We start from the raw sequence: 17,743 nt of genomic DNA on the forward strand, positions 1-17,743 counted from the left end.
GACGATGTGTCAGGCTCTGGGTGCTTAGCCCACATAATCAGGGCCCAGGAGGGACTGGGAAACTTCTGGAAAGAGAAACCAAAGATGTTGTTCCCAAGATCAATCATAGCCCAGCTCCACATGTGAGGAGTGAATTCACCAAAACACTTTCAACACTGCTAGAAACAACAACAACCAGAAACAACAGAAAAGTCAAGTTGTGTTTGTTTTTAAAAGTACTTCTTGTTTTGTGTGCCAGCGCTTTGCAAGAGACACTGCTGGCAAGGGCTTTTTAATAGACTTTGAAAAAAATCTATTTACAACATTCACCTCAAAGTTAAAATAATATAAAACTTTTCCTTATCTCCTGCTTCATGTGGAAAAAACGCTTGCTTTTTCCACTTAGCAAGCGTTTGATTTATTTTGGTCCTGTTTTCAACGGGGCTGAAACTAGGAGCATTTGATTAGCTCACAGGGCCATCTCATGGATAAAGAAAATGTGGTATATTTACACAAGGGAATACTATTCATCCATTAAAAAGAAGAAAATCTTGGTATTTGCTACAACATGGATGAAGTTGGAGAGCATTACGTTAAGTGAAATAAGCCAGGCACAGAAAGATAAATTCTGCATGATCCCACTCATATGTGTGAGCTAAACAAGTTGATCTCATGGAAGTAGAGAGTACAACAGTGGTTACCAGAGACTTGGGAGGGGAGAAGATAGGGAGATGGGGAGAAGCTGGTCAACAGGTACAAAGTTGCAAATTAGGGAGATAAATTCTGATGTTCTGATGGGCATTAAGGTGAGTACAGTACCCCTGTAGAATAATGTATTGCGTATTTCAAAATAGCTAGAAGAGAGGGTTTTGTATGTTCACAACACAAAGAAATGATAAATGTTTGAGGTGTTGGATATGCTACTTACCCTGATTTGATCATTGCACGTGGTATGCATGTATTGAAACATCACATTGTGCTCCATAAATATGTACAATTATTAGGTATGAATTTTTGTTAAAAACTTCTGTTAAAAAATGAGCCAGCTGCTAGGAGTCAGCAGGACAGGGTTTGTCCTTTGGCTCTGGGCATGGAATAGAGCAGCTCAGGACTTCTGGGCAGCCCAGCCTGAGAGATCTGGTGGGACCATCTGCAGAACATGCCTTAACCCCAGGGAGACATCCAAATATCCAGAATATTTAGCAACTGGTAGACAGGACAAAGACCAAGCAGAATGAGCCCTGGTGTTGTGCCAGAGCTGACCTCTACTGCCCCTTCCCCGGTCAGGCATTCACTCTTTCATTGTTAAGTCAAGGGGAGTCCCCAGGGGGGTCCTGGGACAGCCAAGGGAGCTATCACAGCATAGCTACCTTCCAAACAGTAGAGAAGTACTTCAACAAGTAACAATGCATAAGCTGTGCCAGGGCCTTCCAGGGGATGGAGCCTGCCTTCTCCCCAAGACATCACCAACGCTGAGCTAGATAGGTGAGAACTCAGAATTGTCTATTACACACCCAGAGGTCCTTGTGGTCTTGGGCATGTGTATCAGTTTTCTAGGGCCACTGTTACAAATTCCCATAAACCTGGTGGCTTCAAGCAACACAAGTTTATCCCCTTGTATACAGTTCTGGAGGTGAGAATTTCAAAATTGATTTCCCTGGGCTAAAGTCCAGGTGTCATCAGGGCTGGTTCCTTCTGGAGGTTCCAGGCGGAATGTGTTTCCTTGCTTTTTCTAGCTTCCAGAGGCCTCCGCATTCCAGGGCATGCATTGCTTCAACTTCTGCCATCACATCACCTCTCCCCTGTGTGCCCAATGTCCCTCATTTTCCCTCTATAAAAACTCTTATGATCACCTCGGATCCCTCTGGATATTTCAGGATCATCTCCCCATCTCAAGATCCTTAACCCCAAATCAGCTGTATGCCATATTAGGTAACAATCACAAGTTCCAAAAATTAGGACCTGGATATCTAGAGAGGGTAGTGGGGGGCTGTTATTCAGCCTCCCACAGCAACACAGTAAGAGTCTCTGGGTTCATGTTCTCGCCTCAGGGCCTTTGCAGTCCCTCTGTCAATAAAGCTCTTCCACCAAATATCAGCCTGCTTTACTCTCTCAGTTCATTAAGATCTCACTCAAATGCATCTCTTTGGAAAGGCATTCCTTGAGCACCTTGTCTAGAACTGCCCCCCTTTCCCAGTGAGGCATCTCTTCATCTCCTTACTCTTGTTGTTGTCCTCACAGCACTGACTGGTACCTCATGAATCAGGCAACACTGTTTCCTACCCATTTTCTTTACTAGAACATAAGCCCACAGGGCAGAGATTTGGCTGCCTTGTTGATGACTGTAGCCACGGTGATTAGAACAGTAATAGGCTTATAGTAGAAATTCAATAGATATTTGTTGAGTTAATCTAACATGAGGATAATTATAAAAAACAACCTTGTAGGCTTTCTATAAGGATGAAAAGAGATGGTAAATATAAAAAAGTTTTGTAAACAATAGAGTTCTGAATGACGTAGCTCAGCAAACATTTTTTTGAGTGTCTGTTATGTGCTCGATGCTGGGACATAGAATTAAAAAGACAAAAGTCCCTAGCCCTAGTGGAGCCTAAAGTCAAGGGCAGAAAGAGAACAGAGACAGAGACTCAATAGCCACATGTCTCAGTATGTAATTATAAAGTATAATGTAAGCAATGGGTGGATTACCTATTGATACACATAGAAACACCCCAAAACTAAGCAGTTTACAGTAACAACAACCTTTTTGTTATATCTTATGGTTTTTTGGGTTAGCAATTTGAGCAGGGCTCAGCTGGGCAACTCTTCTGCTCTGTGTGGCATCAACGGGGATTACTGGATAGTATTCAGCAGGCAGCTGGGTGGAGTGGAACACCCAAAACAACTTTACTCACAGGCCTGGTGCCTTGGCGGGGATGGCTGGAAGGTTGAACCCAACTGGGTCCCTCTTCTTTTCATCTCAGGGTCTCTCTACATGATCTACTCAGGGCTCCAGAAGACCACAGGGGAAGCTTCTAGCCCTCTGGAAGTCCAGGCTCAGAACTGGCACAGTGCCATTTCTACCATACTCTACTGGTGAAAGTAGTCACAGACTGGCCCAGATTCAGCAGAAGAAAAGTCTACTCCTTTTCACAGCAGGAGCAGTGTCAGAGAACAGCAGCCACACTCAGCCTACCACAAACATCGTAAAGGAAAAGTACCAGGTATACATGTAACCAAGGAGCTGGGTTTCCATCAGGGAGATGAGGTAGGCGTTTCTGGGGTCTATGTGTAGAAGCTGAGCAGGAGAATGAGGTGGGAAGGAGGGTGTTCCTGACAGAAGGAATGGTGTATGCAAAGAAGAAACTGTAGCAGAAAACAGCTCGGCCAGTGTGAGGAACTAGAAAATTCCTGGGGGTAGGGCTGGGAAGGGGCAGGAGATATGGGCAGGAGCCAGGCCACAAGGGCCTGCTTGTAAGTTTCCAAATCCACTCTGTGTCTCAGTTGCTCCATCATTAAAAAGGCGGTAATAATTTTAACCAACCTCATAATGTTAGCCCGTGTCAAGAACTTAGAATAGAGCCTGCCTTGTCGTGGGCATACTCAATAAGTGATTAGCTGTAAATTATTACCTGAATTCTTTTCAAAGATGCCACTGGCTGCAGCCATGTGAGAAAGGGACCAGAGAAGGTCCTGGTCTGCTGTTGCCATCCCTGACCTGTTGTTGTCTCCTACTTGCTTCCTGCTCTTCGAGCCTCTGCCCAGCTCCTTCAAACTGATGTTTTGGGGTTCCCTGTCTGCTCGCCTTATCACTTGGAGTCCAGGCATAGAAGACTCTTACTTCTTTCCTCCATGTGCATTATCTCCCCAGGAGCAATTTACATTGAGATTTAGGAAAGGTCAGTACTTGTTCAAGTTCATCAAGCTATAAACCTGAAATGGGCCTACCTGACCTCAGAGTCTTACTTCTCCACCCAGACAGAGTACCAGAGCCTGTCTGGGCGCATTGCCAGTGGCTGGGGCTGAGCAAGTCCTACGGCACATGAACTCAGCCCTAGCTTCCAGAACCTTTGCCCAAATTCAGGGCCTGTCCAGGCGGGGGCGGGGGGAAATCAGGGATTCAGGACACCCACAGTACAGAAATTATGATCGTCAGCTCTGGGGAAAGAAGAGGAAAATGAGGAGGAACTTATGTGGCAGAAACTCAGGCCATGGCCCCAGGCCTGGAAGAATCTGCAGGCTCATTAAAGGTGCATAAAGCAGTACCCAGCTTTTTAGCTGGGCACAGGCCTACAAGCACCAACACCTGCCAGCCTTAGGCAGCCCTTGCCTGTAAACCCAGCATCAGGCTGGGTTATAGTAGAAATTCAATAGAATTGAATCTATTCAATATCTATGCACCACTGTGGCCTTTTGCAAAGCAGAGTGAGTTATCGGATGTTCTCTTCCAACATGAGACATAAATGCTGGGTAGTATGTGCTTTGAGAACTCCCCTCTTTCTCCCTGTTTCTCAGTTAGGGTATAAATAGGCAATGGAGACACAGTAGAGGTTTTTGAGTTAATGGCAGCTGATAAGGCAAGACACTCAGTGTTTGGGGAGTATACCAGCTCAATAACCATCAGGAAGCGATTTACCCTTTCAGAGCCTCAGTGCCTTCATCAAGAATATGGAGATAGAAAACCTCTTTCCCCATATGGTTGCCATGAGGATTAGCAATAACCGATAATGCTGCCCCTGACTAAGAAATCGATTTTTTTTTTTTTTTTTTTTTTTTTTTGAGACAAAGTCTCACTCTGTTGCCCAGGCTGGAGTACAGTAGTGCTGTCATGCTCACTGAAACCTCCACCTCCTGGGTTCAAGTGATTCTCCTGCCTCAACCTCCCAAGTAGCTGAGATTACAGGCACCCACCACCACACTTGGCTAATTTTGTATTTTAGTAGAGATGGGGTTTCACCATGTTGACCAGGCTAGTCTTGAACTCCTGACCTCAAGACCTCCTGCCTCAGCCTCCCAAAGTGCTGGGATTACAAGGGTGAGCCACCACACCCAGCCAAGAAATCAATAATTTGTAACTGTTGCAAGTGTATTGTTATCACTGCCTTGTAGGCGCCTAAAGAAATGAGTGGCACTTCATGTGTTTTCCTTCTATTACATTAAGTATTTTTGGACCCACTCACCTGTATGACTTTTCTGAATGTGTCATTTGTTCTGACTCATTTGCATCAGGAGTTTCTTTTGCATGTTCTTCCTAGGACTCATCCATCACCACCTGGCATGGTGCCTTGGTTCCAAAGACCTGGCAAGCACTCATGCACCACATCGCAGACCACCTGCATCTGCAGTTGACTTAAGTAATTCTCCCTCAAAACCACCAGAAGTAGGCAGGAAAAGAGTTCTTAGCCCCATGTTGCAGATGAGAAAACTGAGAAACAAAAGGAAAAAAAAAAAAAAAAAACAAGCATGGTTCAGGTCACATAGCTAGTAAATGGCCAGGATTTGAACATAGATTTTATCACCCTCAACTGAAGCACTGGATACGTTTGCATAAGATGTGCATTCTAGATTTAATGAAAAGCATACATCTTGGGTTGAGTAATTACATTTCAGCCTAACACAAAATGTCAAATGAGATGGTAGAGAATTAAACCGTCCTAAAATTATTCCAAAGGTGTAGCTACTTAAGAAAGACATTCTTTTTATCCTATAGCAATTCTTTAAGTTTTATTGAGATATAACTTATACACCATAAAATGTGCCTGTTTTAAGTATAAAATTGAACATTTTTAGTATATTTACAGAGTTGTGCAACCATCACCTCCATCTAATTATAGAACATTGACAGACAGCGCTGGTAGGATGTGTCAAGATCGGTTGAAAATGCTCTTTTAGAAGGGAGCTTAGCAATATGTATCGAAGCTTAATGCTACTCATGACAAAAATGAAAACTTCTCAACATAAAAAGTTCTGCTGAAGTTAAAACGTTATATGCACTAGGTTGTGCATTTTAGAATTTATCATCACTGAAAATTGAAAAGATTCTAAATTCTGCCAAATCCAGAAATATTTGCCTAGATGATATCACTTTCTCCTCACAGAATATTTTGTCAGTAATAGTCATGGTTGTCATATAACCCAGGTCTATGTTAAGATTTCTAGGATGCAAGGTGGCAAATAAAGCATCTGATAAATGGAAAACAATAAAAATTCAACATAACACACTAGAACATAACATCCAAAAATGAAAGTACTTAGTAGATGGTATAGAATCTTGATTACAGATTTTGTCCTCAATTTTCATGCATTCATTTAGTATGTTGTTTTCCAAAGTCTACCAAGGATGGCTGTGGTCACCCAGGGTGCTGGGCCACATGGGCCTTGTTCCAGACACGGCCCCTTCTCTACCCTTCCTTGTCCCTGTACCTTCCCTTCCTAGATAACTTAGGGTTTCAATGACTATATCCACATTCTATAGGAGAGAGCTATGAACAACAGCTGGCCAGAAAATTAAAGGAATATAATAAGTGTCCATTGAAAATGAAAAAAAAATTGGGTTCAATGCTACACAAAGAATGAGAACCAGATCCACGCACACAAGCTCCCCACACACACATCTGGCACCCGCTTACGGATGCTGTCAGTGTGTGAGCAGTAATGCTCAGCTTTCAATGTGAGGTATGTCTAATGGTTTGTGGTTATTTTAAGCAGTAGCTTTTTTTTTTTTTTTTTTTGCCAGTTCATAAATTCCTTCTATTGTCAATTAAGTGACAAGCCAACGTAGATTTCAGGCCACTGGGGTCCTCCTGCATTGTCCCAGGCCTGGGCATAGTGAGAGGAGGCATGACCACCTTCTGTGCACAAAAGAGAAAACATGCCATGTCCCTCAGCACTAGCTCATCACTGGTCCCAGACAGGCCTGCCTAGGTAACAGCCATTGTGGATTCCGCCAAATGCAAGACTCGACTGTCATAGTCCACATCAGCGACAAAGACCAGGGGAAGCCCCAGCCATGTTCCTTCTGCAAGCAGCTGAAAAAGGATGCCAGCCAACCTGCCCAACAATGTTCTCAGGAACACGCAACCTCATCCAATACAATTCCCAAGGAGCTGCCTTCTACCCAGTTTTGGAGAAGGAAGATGACAACTCGGAAAAGAAATCCCCTATGCAAAGGAGGAGGGATGATTCCATGATGAAAATGAAATGCTGGCTGCACTTGAGTGTCCTGTGAGTCATTTGATTTTTCGGAAAGTATATATTGAGACCTAAAATGTTCTCTCCAACCTCCTAATAGGTGTAAAGAAACATAGAAAAGTCTTTTTGGTTCATTCTTCTTTTCAGTGGTGCCCCAAATTGACACACTCCCTCATTTGTCTTTCTGCATACGTTTCCCGAGGATCTGGGAGGTGTGCCACCTGTGCCAGGTGTTAGGGACACAGAGATGAGTAAGACAGCATCCACGGTGTAAACAGAGAGTGAGCAGGCTTTCATAGAAAAGAAGAAGTCTTGGGAATGCCAAGATTATCCACTCATTACACAGGAGATTGAAGAAGACTAGGGCTTGTCCTGGGGTCACTCAACTTCTCCCTCCACCTACCTGAGCATTTTAGCCAGACGCCAATTATTTCAAACTCAACCTTGTCTGCCAAGATGAGTTGCAGACTCCCTTCAGGGAGGAGCTAGGGTTTCTTTTCTATCTCTACTAGTCCAAAGCACACACTGGGGAGAAAATAGGTGTTCAATAAAAACAGCAGTCGTCCTGGCATGGCAGCTCACACCTGTAATCCCAGCACTTTAGGATTCTGAGTTAAGAGGATTATTTGAGTCCAGAAGTTCCAGACTAGCCTGTGCAATACTGCAAGACCATGTCTCTACAAATAAAATAAAATAGAATAGAATAAAATAAAATAAAAAATTTAGCCTGGCGTGGTGACACACGCCTATAATCCCAGCTACTTGGGAGGCTGAGATGGAAGGATTCCTTGAGCCCAAGAGATGGAGGCTGCAATGATTTATGATTGCACCACTGCACTCCAGCCTGGCCAACAGAGAGAGACCCTGTCTCAAATAATTATGTAAATATTTGTAACGCTGCAGTGATTTACTGAGTAGTGGAATTTATGCCAGGATCAAATGCTTTTCTTGGAGACCCACTCTTATTTGCTGAAAGGAGAGAGTGTATGCTGCAGCCTTGCTTTGAGACTTTGTTGCAAGCCCTGTCCACATTCAAAAGCAAAGTTGCCCAATGAGGAGAGCGTGGTTCTTTCATTTGGGGAATTATTCAGTTTTGCGTTCTCCCCTTGGTTGATCTTCATTCCCTTAGCTCATCCCTCACATCCCTTTAAATGAAATGTCACCTCACGCTTTTCTACCCACTAATTTGTCATCTGGGACATTCTGGGCTGGGCAGTTCTTGGTGAGCCCATGGTGGAAGATAAATACCCCTTTCAGCAACATTCCTGGGAATTTCATTGTGGGGGGCTTTGTCCTGATTCTGATGAAGGAGCACGCTGAGGAAATAGTTGAGGGCTGAACCGAGGAGCTGAAGAAACACCAGAAGTAAGATAAATTTTTACCATTATTTCTCCAGCAGACAAAACCATACAAGAATTATAATGGGTCCAATTAGGATTCCAACAAGTGGAACTCTCTAATGTTTAGAAAAAAGGAATGAGCTACTTTGTGTGGAATAGAACTCCCCAAGAAGGAAAAAAGTCTGCAAGCAGAACCTAGATAGCTCTCTGTCTGAGGCACTCACTCACTCCATAAGGAATTACTGTGCACTCCACATGCCTGACACTGTGGCAGGTACTCCCAATGCAATAGAGACTCCTGTTTCAACGAAGCTTGTATGACAGTGAGTGAGGCAGCCAGCCTATCAATAAACGAGGAAGTGGCCCAAGAGTACTCACACTCAGATGTGTAAACACAGCCGCCTTGTTCAGAAACACTGGTCGGGCACTGCAGAGCTACGAGCCATACTCAGTGGTCCCATTCTCAGCTTGCCGGGTAGCAAAGGCACTGTGAATGCATTGAAAGCAAACTGCTTTAAAACTAAATGTAATCCAAACTCAACGAGTTCATCAGTTCTTTGAGGTGTAATTTGGCTAATTGTTCAGTGTTTCAGATTTCTGTCATCTTTCCTTTCACATCCATGGATAGGAAGAGAGATGCGGGCTGGTATTTTGGCAGGTGCATCTCCTGAAGCCATCACATCTGGTTCCATCTTTGAGTATTTTGTTGAATTTTGCCGCTGACATCTGAGGCTGGTGGACTGTGGTCTTTCTCAGCTGGGTCAGAACCCGGTGTCTCCACCAGCTGTCTTCTACTGTCTCAGCCTCCCACTGAGCTCCTTCTGGAACTGCACATACCCAGAAGAGCCTGCCACTGCCACTCTGCCCTGGGCCTTTGCACAATCACTTTGCCCCTGCCACTGCAGGCCTAGTGACCAACACACTTATTCCTTATATCTTCCTGCCATTACATGTTGGTGTGCTCAGAGTCTAGCCTCATCTATGCTGTTGTCATTCTATTCAACACACACTTCCTGGTGGTCTCACCTGACTCCACCTGCCATCTATCAGATAATGCCTTCCAGACCAAAATCTGAACAAGAATCCTCTTCTGATCTCCAACTCAGTTGCCAAATGCCTCTGGTACTCACAGTCCTAGTAGACATCTCTGAAACCTGTCCCTAAAGTTGAAAGCTCCCCCTTCCCTCCAAGTCTGCTCACCTGTGCCCCCTGCCTTTGTGAATAGTGCCATTCACTCAGTTGCCTAAGGTCTCCATTTTAGGATGTCCCCTCTCCCACATCCCACACATCCCACACATCCCACAGTCACGAAGTCCTGTAAATTCTGCCATGTTTATTTATCTTGGATCTATCTCACCTTAGACATTTCTTTGTCCAAAAAGTGTTCTTGCCCTCGTGCACCAAGTGGGGCTGAATGTTCTGTGTCTACGGCATTTCTGTGCTCTTATGCAGGTGCACCCTTGACTCAACCATGAGCTGGTGGGGGCAGGAACAAATCTCACCAGCTCATCTCAGTGCTTGCTACCCACATTTGGGCAGGGAGGGTGCTCAAGTCAAAGCACACTTGTCAAATGACTGAAGACAATGAATGAGCGAATCTGTGTCAGTAATTCACAGGTCAGTGGGCTTTCTACTAAACTTTGATTTAAAAAAATCAGAATGTGTGAGTGTCAGTAATGACCTGTTTGCATCAAAAATCCTCACCAACGATCTTTCTTCTACAGGAACACTTGGTTTTGTCTCCACGTGAAAAGTTACCCTGAAACAGGAGAGTACACAGAGGGACAGAGGAGCTACATGGGAGCTCTTTGTACTTTCTGCTCGATTCACAAATCAAAAACTGCTCTACCAAATAAATTTAGTCTATGAAACTTTTTAACAGTTACTTCGAGGACAAGAACAATTAACTGAATACTTCAACCATTCATCTCCTTCCGTATACACTTTTCTTTCAAGACAGTTCTGTAATGAAGGAAAATCAGCCTGGTGGATTTGAATTCCTTCTCTCTTGGTCTCAGTTCTTCAAGCAGAGATCAAACCAGGACTATCCCAAGGGTCAGTAATGCAAAACATTCCAGCCTTTCCATCCTGAAGACCTCAAACACCTCGGTACCACCCCCGAAAAGAGCAGAAGTGTTTCCCACCCCTACCAAAACTGCTTTCAGACCATGAAGGTCTCTCCTCGCAGGACGCTGTTGCAGGATTTCGGACTGAGTCCCTGGCCTTGGCTGTTCTTAAATATGAAATGTGGAATTCTTGAGTACTGGTTCAGAAGCGGCTCTGTGCCGTGGTTGGTCAGCCACCCTCCAAGCACCTCCACGTGACCATCGCGGTGAGAGATGGCGGAGGCGGAAGTAAATCACGCTGTATCACTGCCCTCGCCTGAGTCAAACTAATAATTACATCGCTGTCTGCACAGGACAGCACAAAGCTCAAACCAGGAGAGAGAGATTAGCTCTGCTGGGTGGAGGAGGGGAAGAAACAGTGGCCCCTCATCCATTCAAGCTCTGCAGCTTTGCAAAGTGCCTTGGCACGCTGGAACCACCTTCCAGCCTTATAACAAAGTTTGTTCATTTTCCTTGGGGAATCCCTGGTGCCATACATATCTTCTCTGTAAGACTCTGGGGAAGCTCTGAGAGTCCTCGCACCTCACTCAGACGGGTGGTTTGGAGGAGAGGAATCTTGGCTGTTGTTTCCCATCTGTAAAATGATGAGACTGATCTGGAGTTAACAGAAAGTTTAGACATCCCTTCACAACTTCACTTCCAAGCATCTCGCATTCAGTGGCTAAAAACCCCTAAACCCCTGGATGAGTGCAAGAGAATGCTGGACGTGGTAGATTGGTCCCAAACATTTTCCAGAGATTCTGAATCTAGAAAAACCCTTTTCTTCTATTTCTGGTTATTTCCCCCCAAATTTCTGACCCATCTGGCATTGACCCATGTAGGGAACTCTTTCTGTCAGCTGAAGCAGGCTTCACGCCATGAAAATGGGAATATTTCCCATGACTGCATCATACTGTGATTTTTCAGGGAAAAAAAAATGCTCCTGCATGCCTCTTCCCAGAACTGGATTACCCGATAGATAAACTGAGCAGGCAACTGAGCATCAGCTGAACAGGAGCACCCCCCACCCAAAAAAAATGAGAAAAAATTGTTTAGGAAGAACTTTATATGTGATATTTGCCTCCAAAATTATCAAAGTAAACCTCCGAGGATAAATCAGGACTTCCTGACATTTTCTTCCCTTATTTTACGTGTTTATTTTTTGCTTTTAATTATATATGAAAGGGTGGAGAGGAGCCATCATCATCTTTTTGATGTTTAAGGCCTCTAACGTTTTTTTCTCAGATCCTACAACGATCATGCCTTAAACAGGAGGCAAAGAAGCATTTGAAAGATTCAGGGCATCTTGGGGGTGCAGAGGGAGGTATGCACTGAGCCCAGAGAAGGGAAGGGTGGCTGGAGGCACTGGCTGGTGGAAGGGCAGGCCTGGGGACAGCTCTGTAGCTAATCTGCACGGCAGTGCATCCCAGTAGTTAAGCAGGTGGATGGTCACTGGGTTCCAATCTTGGCTCCATCACTGGCTGGATGGGTGACCTTAGGCAAAGGACTTGGCCTCATCATACCTTACTCTCCCCATCTCATAGAATGGTTAGGAGGAGTAAATGCAGGCAAGGTGAAGGGAAAGTGACACACAGGCAGGAGGATGAGGGAGGAAGGAAGGGCCCCAAACAACTTCCAGATTCCTGCCTGGGATGGGTGAATCTGGGACTCACCCTCAATCTCCCACTGGGACTGAATGCACTTTGGGGCCACTCAAGTCCTGAGTGAGATTCTTCTACAGGGACATACTCCAGTCTTTGGAGAGCTACTTGGGATCCATGGTTGCCTTCAGCGCTGTGGGGTCCATCACGGGCACCGGGTGATTTGTCTTCCCCTCTGTACTAGCTAATATTCCCCACCCTGCCTTGCACACTGGAGGCTCTCGTATGGGACAACCCCCTGCCCACCAGCCGATGGGAGGCACCAGCAGGCTGCAGGTGGCAGTAACTCTATTATCCTACCAATCACTGCACTTGCCCCTTGAGGCTGGTAATGGGGGGTGAGCACTAGCCCCTGATGAGGGTAAGGGCCCTCAGCTGCCACTGGCCCCAGTGTGCAGCTCCATCCCATGCTGGTTCCCTTCACCTTTGTAAGTAGTCCCTCCATCCAGCTCTCCTTTCTGACCCTCTGTGATGGCCACATCTTATCCTGCATAACTCTCCTTCTCTGCCCCTGAAACCTCTACCCCCTCCTCTCGTGGAGCTCCTTGCTATTCAACAGTAAGACCAGACCCCTTGAGATCCCACCAGGGGCACTAAATCCAAAAGGAAAGCATGCATGAAGGAGCCGTGATAAACCCCAAGGAGAAAGAAAAAACGGTCACATCCCAGATCCAGGAGACCCTGTGCCACAGCGCTGCAGGAGTTAGCACTCAGTGGCTATGGGAAGAGAAAGAACAGCTTCCCCAGGGGCTGCCCTGGAGCTGGGGTGCTGCTGTGGCCTCTGATCTCTCAGGGAGCCGTGGAAGAGCTTGGTCTGGAAGAGTGTCCCTGAGGCTCACTGGGACTCTGAGGTCAGAAGGGCCTTAGGGTGGGTGAGTGGACAGGATTTAAAGAAAGTTGCTCCTTGACTTACAGCAAGAAGTGGAAGGTAATCTCTTGGGTCCAGATATAGTGTGGAGCCCCTAAGTATAGTGACTCTCCATCAGAAGGGGACAAATATTTCCCTTGGGGCAGGGCAGGCATGAAATACGTGTTAGTCCATTTTCATGCTGCTGATAAAGACATACCCAAGACTGGAAGAAAAAGAGGTTTAATTGGACTTAGAGTTCCACATGGCTGGGGAGACCTCAGAATCATGGCAGGAGGTGAAAGGCACTTCTTACATGGTGGCGGCAAGAGAAAATGAGGAAGATCCAAAAGTGGAAACCCCTGATAAAACCATCAGATCTCATGAGACTTATTCACTATCACAAGAACAGTATGGGGGAAACTGCCCCCGTGATTCAAATTATCTCCCACGGGGTCCCTCCCACGACATGTGGGAATTATGGGAGTACAATTAAAGATGAGATTTGGGTGGGGACACAGAGCCAAACCATTATCAGATAAATTCCAGGGCAGTGCCTGTGAGTCCTGAGAGTGGTATCATGACGAAGAGAATTATATATGCTTGGAAAGGGCATCTTGGAGTAAGGAAGGCTGGCCATGCCCCAGAGCCGAGCTGCTTTCCCATACCCCTGGCCTCGCAGGTCATTAAGTAGTCTTGATCTCTCCCATTGCCCTGGCACTAACTGCTCCCCTTCTTTACTCCCCACACCCTTGTCCAGCCTTCTGGTCACCTCCCAGTAGCTGCTCTCTCTCCCTGGCAAGTCTCACCATCTACCCCAGCCCCTACAGTCTGAGCCAGGTCTTTTCTTCCCCTGGAGCACCTTCCTACCAGGCTGACCCCAGAACGTGAACAAAAAGCCAGGCAGACTAGAACCAACCTGTTTGTAAATTCCACCACCAAAGGGCTAAAACAAAGCCTTAAAAGCCCAAAATTGCTAAGCTAACTCCAAAGAATGACTCATTTGCTTCTGTATCCCTGGAAGGATCAGCCGATTATATTTAACGGACTTCGATACTTCCTTCCTATTGTAGTACATAAAGGCTATTATTAAAATGAAAGATTGTTACAGTGAAGGATCTGATCCTTGCTACTTTGCTTTTTAAAGCTATCCAAAGCAATTGGTATCAGGACTCGTTGCAAGTTTCTCTGATTATCTGTTGACATTGTCTCATAAGGAATTTCTTTAAAGATGTAATTGACTTCATTTATTCCATGGTCTGGGAAGGTGCCTGAGGCCTCGGGCCTTAGCTGCAGGAGGGGGAGATCGAGGAGGCCCTGCGATTAGAGTACGTCCTTATAAGCATATTTATGAAATAAGAGCAATGGTTTGTGCCTGGCAGCTTGGAATCTAACACTGTGCCGTATCTACCTTATTTGCAGGATTAGAAGCCATTAATTCCTGGAATTGTTCTCTGGAGTGTAAGTGACAACAGCTGTAGCTATCTGCTCACTGTCTTTCCACATGGGCTCCCCTGTACAAGGGATGCATGAACACACACAGTCAAATGGGATGCTGCGGATTCCACGTGGGAGCTAAGACAGGCCTGCCACCAACAGACAGACAGACAGTCTCAGAGCAATCATCTGGACACTTGAGAAAACAGGCTTAGTCCTGATTCCCCTTTCTCTAACCCATTCTCAGGCAGGCACAGACAGAGGGAGACTTTCCCATTTGCTCTGATCATGGAGAGGCACTTTGAAAGTATCACTCTGTCCTCACAAAGGGCTAAGTATCAAATGAGTCCAAATCTAACCTCTCTCAGCCTCAATTTCCCCATCTGAAATTAGGAACTTGATTAGTCATCTCAAGGGGACTTTCTGGCCCTTCAAATACAAAGCAAACTAACAAATAAAATCTCCTCTCCTCTATCATTAGGGCTGGGCTCAGTTAAAACTCAGAGTGAAAAGCTGTCAGAGAATAATTATAAATTTCTATTAAAATAGCAATTGTAAATGATTATTGTGTTTCAATAACATTGACTAGGTTTTTGATTAGATAAATTTAAAGAATAGAACAAAAATGTTATCCCCAACAACCAGATAACCCATGTTGGGTATAAATACAGCAATGGATGCATGGATGGATGGATGAATGGGAACTACAGTGCACATATCTTAAATCATTCAAGTAGTTCAGAAAGGAATGAAATGAAATGCAAAAATCTCTCTCTCCATCCCTCCTGCAAACCTGACTCCTCATCTCCCCCTAAAGCTACACTTTGCTAACAGTTCCATGTGTATCTCACCAAGAAAACAAAATTTTTTACACTGATACCAGCATCTATACTAACATATGCTTACTCAAAAGGGAAACATAATATATTTGGCTTTCTGCAAAATTTTTCAAACATACAGAAAATAATATAACAGACATCCATGTATGTATCTTCCAGATTTAAGATATGTTTGCCTTATTTTATTTGCCTAAGATCCAAGAAGAAGAAAGAAAGGATAAAACTGAAGAAAGGGAGGGATGGATGGGGGAGGGAGAGAGGGAAAGAAGGAAGGAAGGAAGGAAAGAAGGAAAGGAGGGAGGGAGGGAGGGAGGGAGGGAAGGAGGGAGGGAGGGAGGGGTGAACAACAGAGATACAGATAAAACCCCCAAGTTCCATATCTTGTCCCCTCCCAAGAAGTAGCCACCATCTTGAAGTTTGGTATGTATGATTCTAATGTACATTTTTGTAATTGTACTACATGGATTTATAGTTAAGAACAATATATTGTGATTTTGTGTATGTGAATTTCATATTGTGCAAACAGAATGATATCAACTATATCTTCTCTCAGTAAACATTCTTATTCATTCATACTGATGTAAATAGATCTAAGCATTGTCTTAATCTACTGTAACAAAAATACCATACACTGGGTGGCTTAAACAACAAACATTTATTTCTCACAGTTCTAGAGGCCAGGAAGTTTAAGATCAAATTATCAGGTGATTAAGGTGTTTGGTGATTCAGTGTCTGGTGAAGGCCTACTTCCTGGTTCATAAACAGCATTTTTGGGCTGTGTCCTCACATGGTGAAAGGGACAAAAGGCCTCTCTGGGGTCTCTTCTATAAGAGCACTAATCCCATTCATGAAGGCTGTACCCTCATGATCTTATCACTTCTCAAAGGCCTCACCTCCTAATACCACCACCTTGGGGGTTAGGACTTCAACATATGAATTGGGTGAGATACAAGCATTCATCCATAACAGATACTCATTTCAATTGCTTCATAATGTTCTGTTGTGTGACCAAACCACAGTTAGTTCATCCATTCTCCACTGATGGACAGTTAGGATGTTTCCTGTTTTGAATTTTGTTTTTGTTTTTGCAATTAAAAACATAATGGGTCATGAGTAGTGGCTCACAACTGTAATCCCAGCACTTTGGGAGGCCGAGGTGGGTGGATCACCTGAGGTCAGGAGTTTGAGACCAGCCTGGCCAACAGGGTGAAACCCTGTCTCTACTAAAAATTAGCTGGGTGTGGTGGCAGGTACCTATAATCCCAGCTACTCAGGAGGCTGAGGCAGGTGAATCCCTTGAACCTGGGAGGTGGAGGTGACAGTGAGCCGAGATCACACCATTGCACTCCAGTCTGGACAACAAGAGTGAAACTCCATCTCAAAAATAAATAAATAAATAAATAAAAATAAAATATAACGATAAGTGTTAGAGCTCTTATCATCTGCATCTATCTCATTTTTTAATCACTTAGAAAGAATTGTATTGAATGGATATATCATAACTTATTTAACTTGTCTACTATTAATGATCAGCATATTGGTCCATTTTCATGCTGCTGATAAAAACATACCCAAGACTGGGCAATTTACAAAAGAATGAGGTTTACTGGACTTACAGTTCCACGTGGCTGGGGAGGCCTCACAATCATGGTAGAAGGTGAAAGGCATGTCTCACATGGCGGCAGACGAGAGAAGAGAGCTCGTGCAGGCAAACTCTCATTTTTAAAGCCATCAGATCTCATGAGATTCATTCACTATTACGAGACAGCACAGGAAAGACCCGCCCCTACAATTCAATCACCTCCCACTGGATTACTCCCATGACATGTGGGAACTGTGGGAGTTACAATTCAAGATGAGAACTGGGTGGGGACACAGTCAAACCATATCCTTCAGTTAGGTTGTTTTAAGGATTGTGTTCTTATAAACAACACCCAAAGGAATATTCTTTTATCAGTTTTTGGGCACACTTTTAGGGAACATTTCTAACAATAGAAGAACTGTGTCAATGAACCCATACAATTAAAACGTTGATAGATCTAAAAAAATTATCCCCTGAAAAGTCCACAGCAAATCATATACCCCACCAACAATGTTTGAAGAACACTCTTTAATTTTGTCAGCCCGATAAGTAAAAATACTATCCCAAATGACTTCCACATCATATACAATTTATATTTTTCATTCCTCATTCATAAACTGGAGAAGAGTCGTGATAGTATACTGTTTCTTCAGACAACTGTGGGCAAATTGTTTTGCAGATCTCATATTTAGGACTGCTCCAGGCCAAGCAAGAATCCAGACTGAGAGTAAGATTTCTCAGGCCACCTGAAGTACATCTCTCAGA

This window comes from Piliocolobus tephrosceles, chromosome 6 (assembly GCF_002776525.5).
Source record: "Piliocolobus tephrosceles isolate RC106 chromosome 6, ASM277652v3, whole genome shotgun sequence".
In the NCBI taxonomy this organism is placed as follows: domain Eukaryota; kingdom Metazoa; phylum Chordata; class Mammalia; order Primates; family Cercopithecidae; genus Piliocolobus; species Piliocolobus tephrosceles.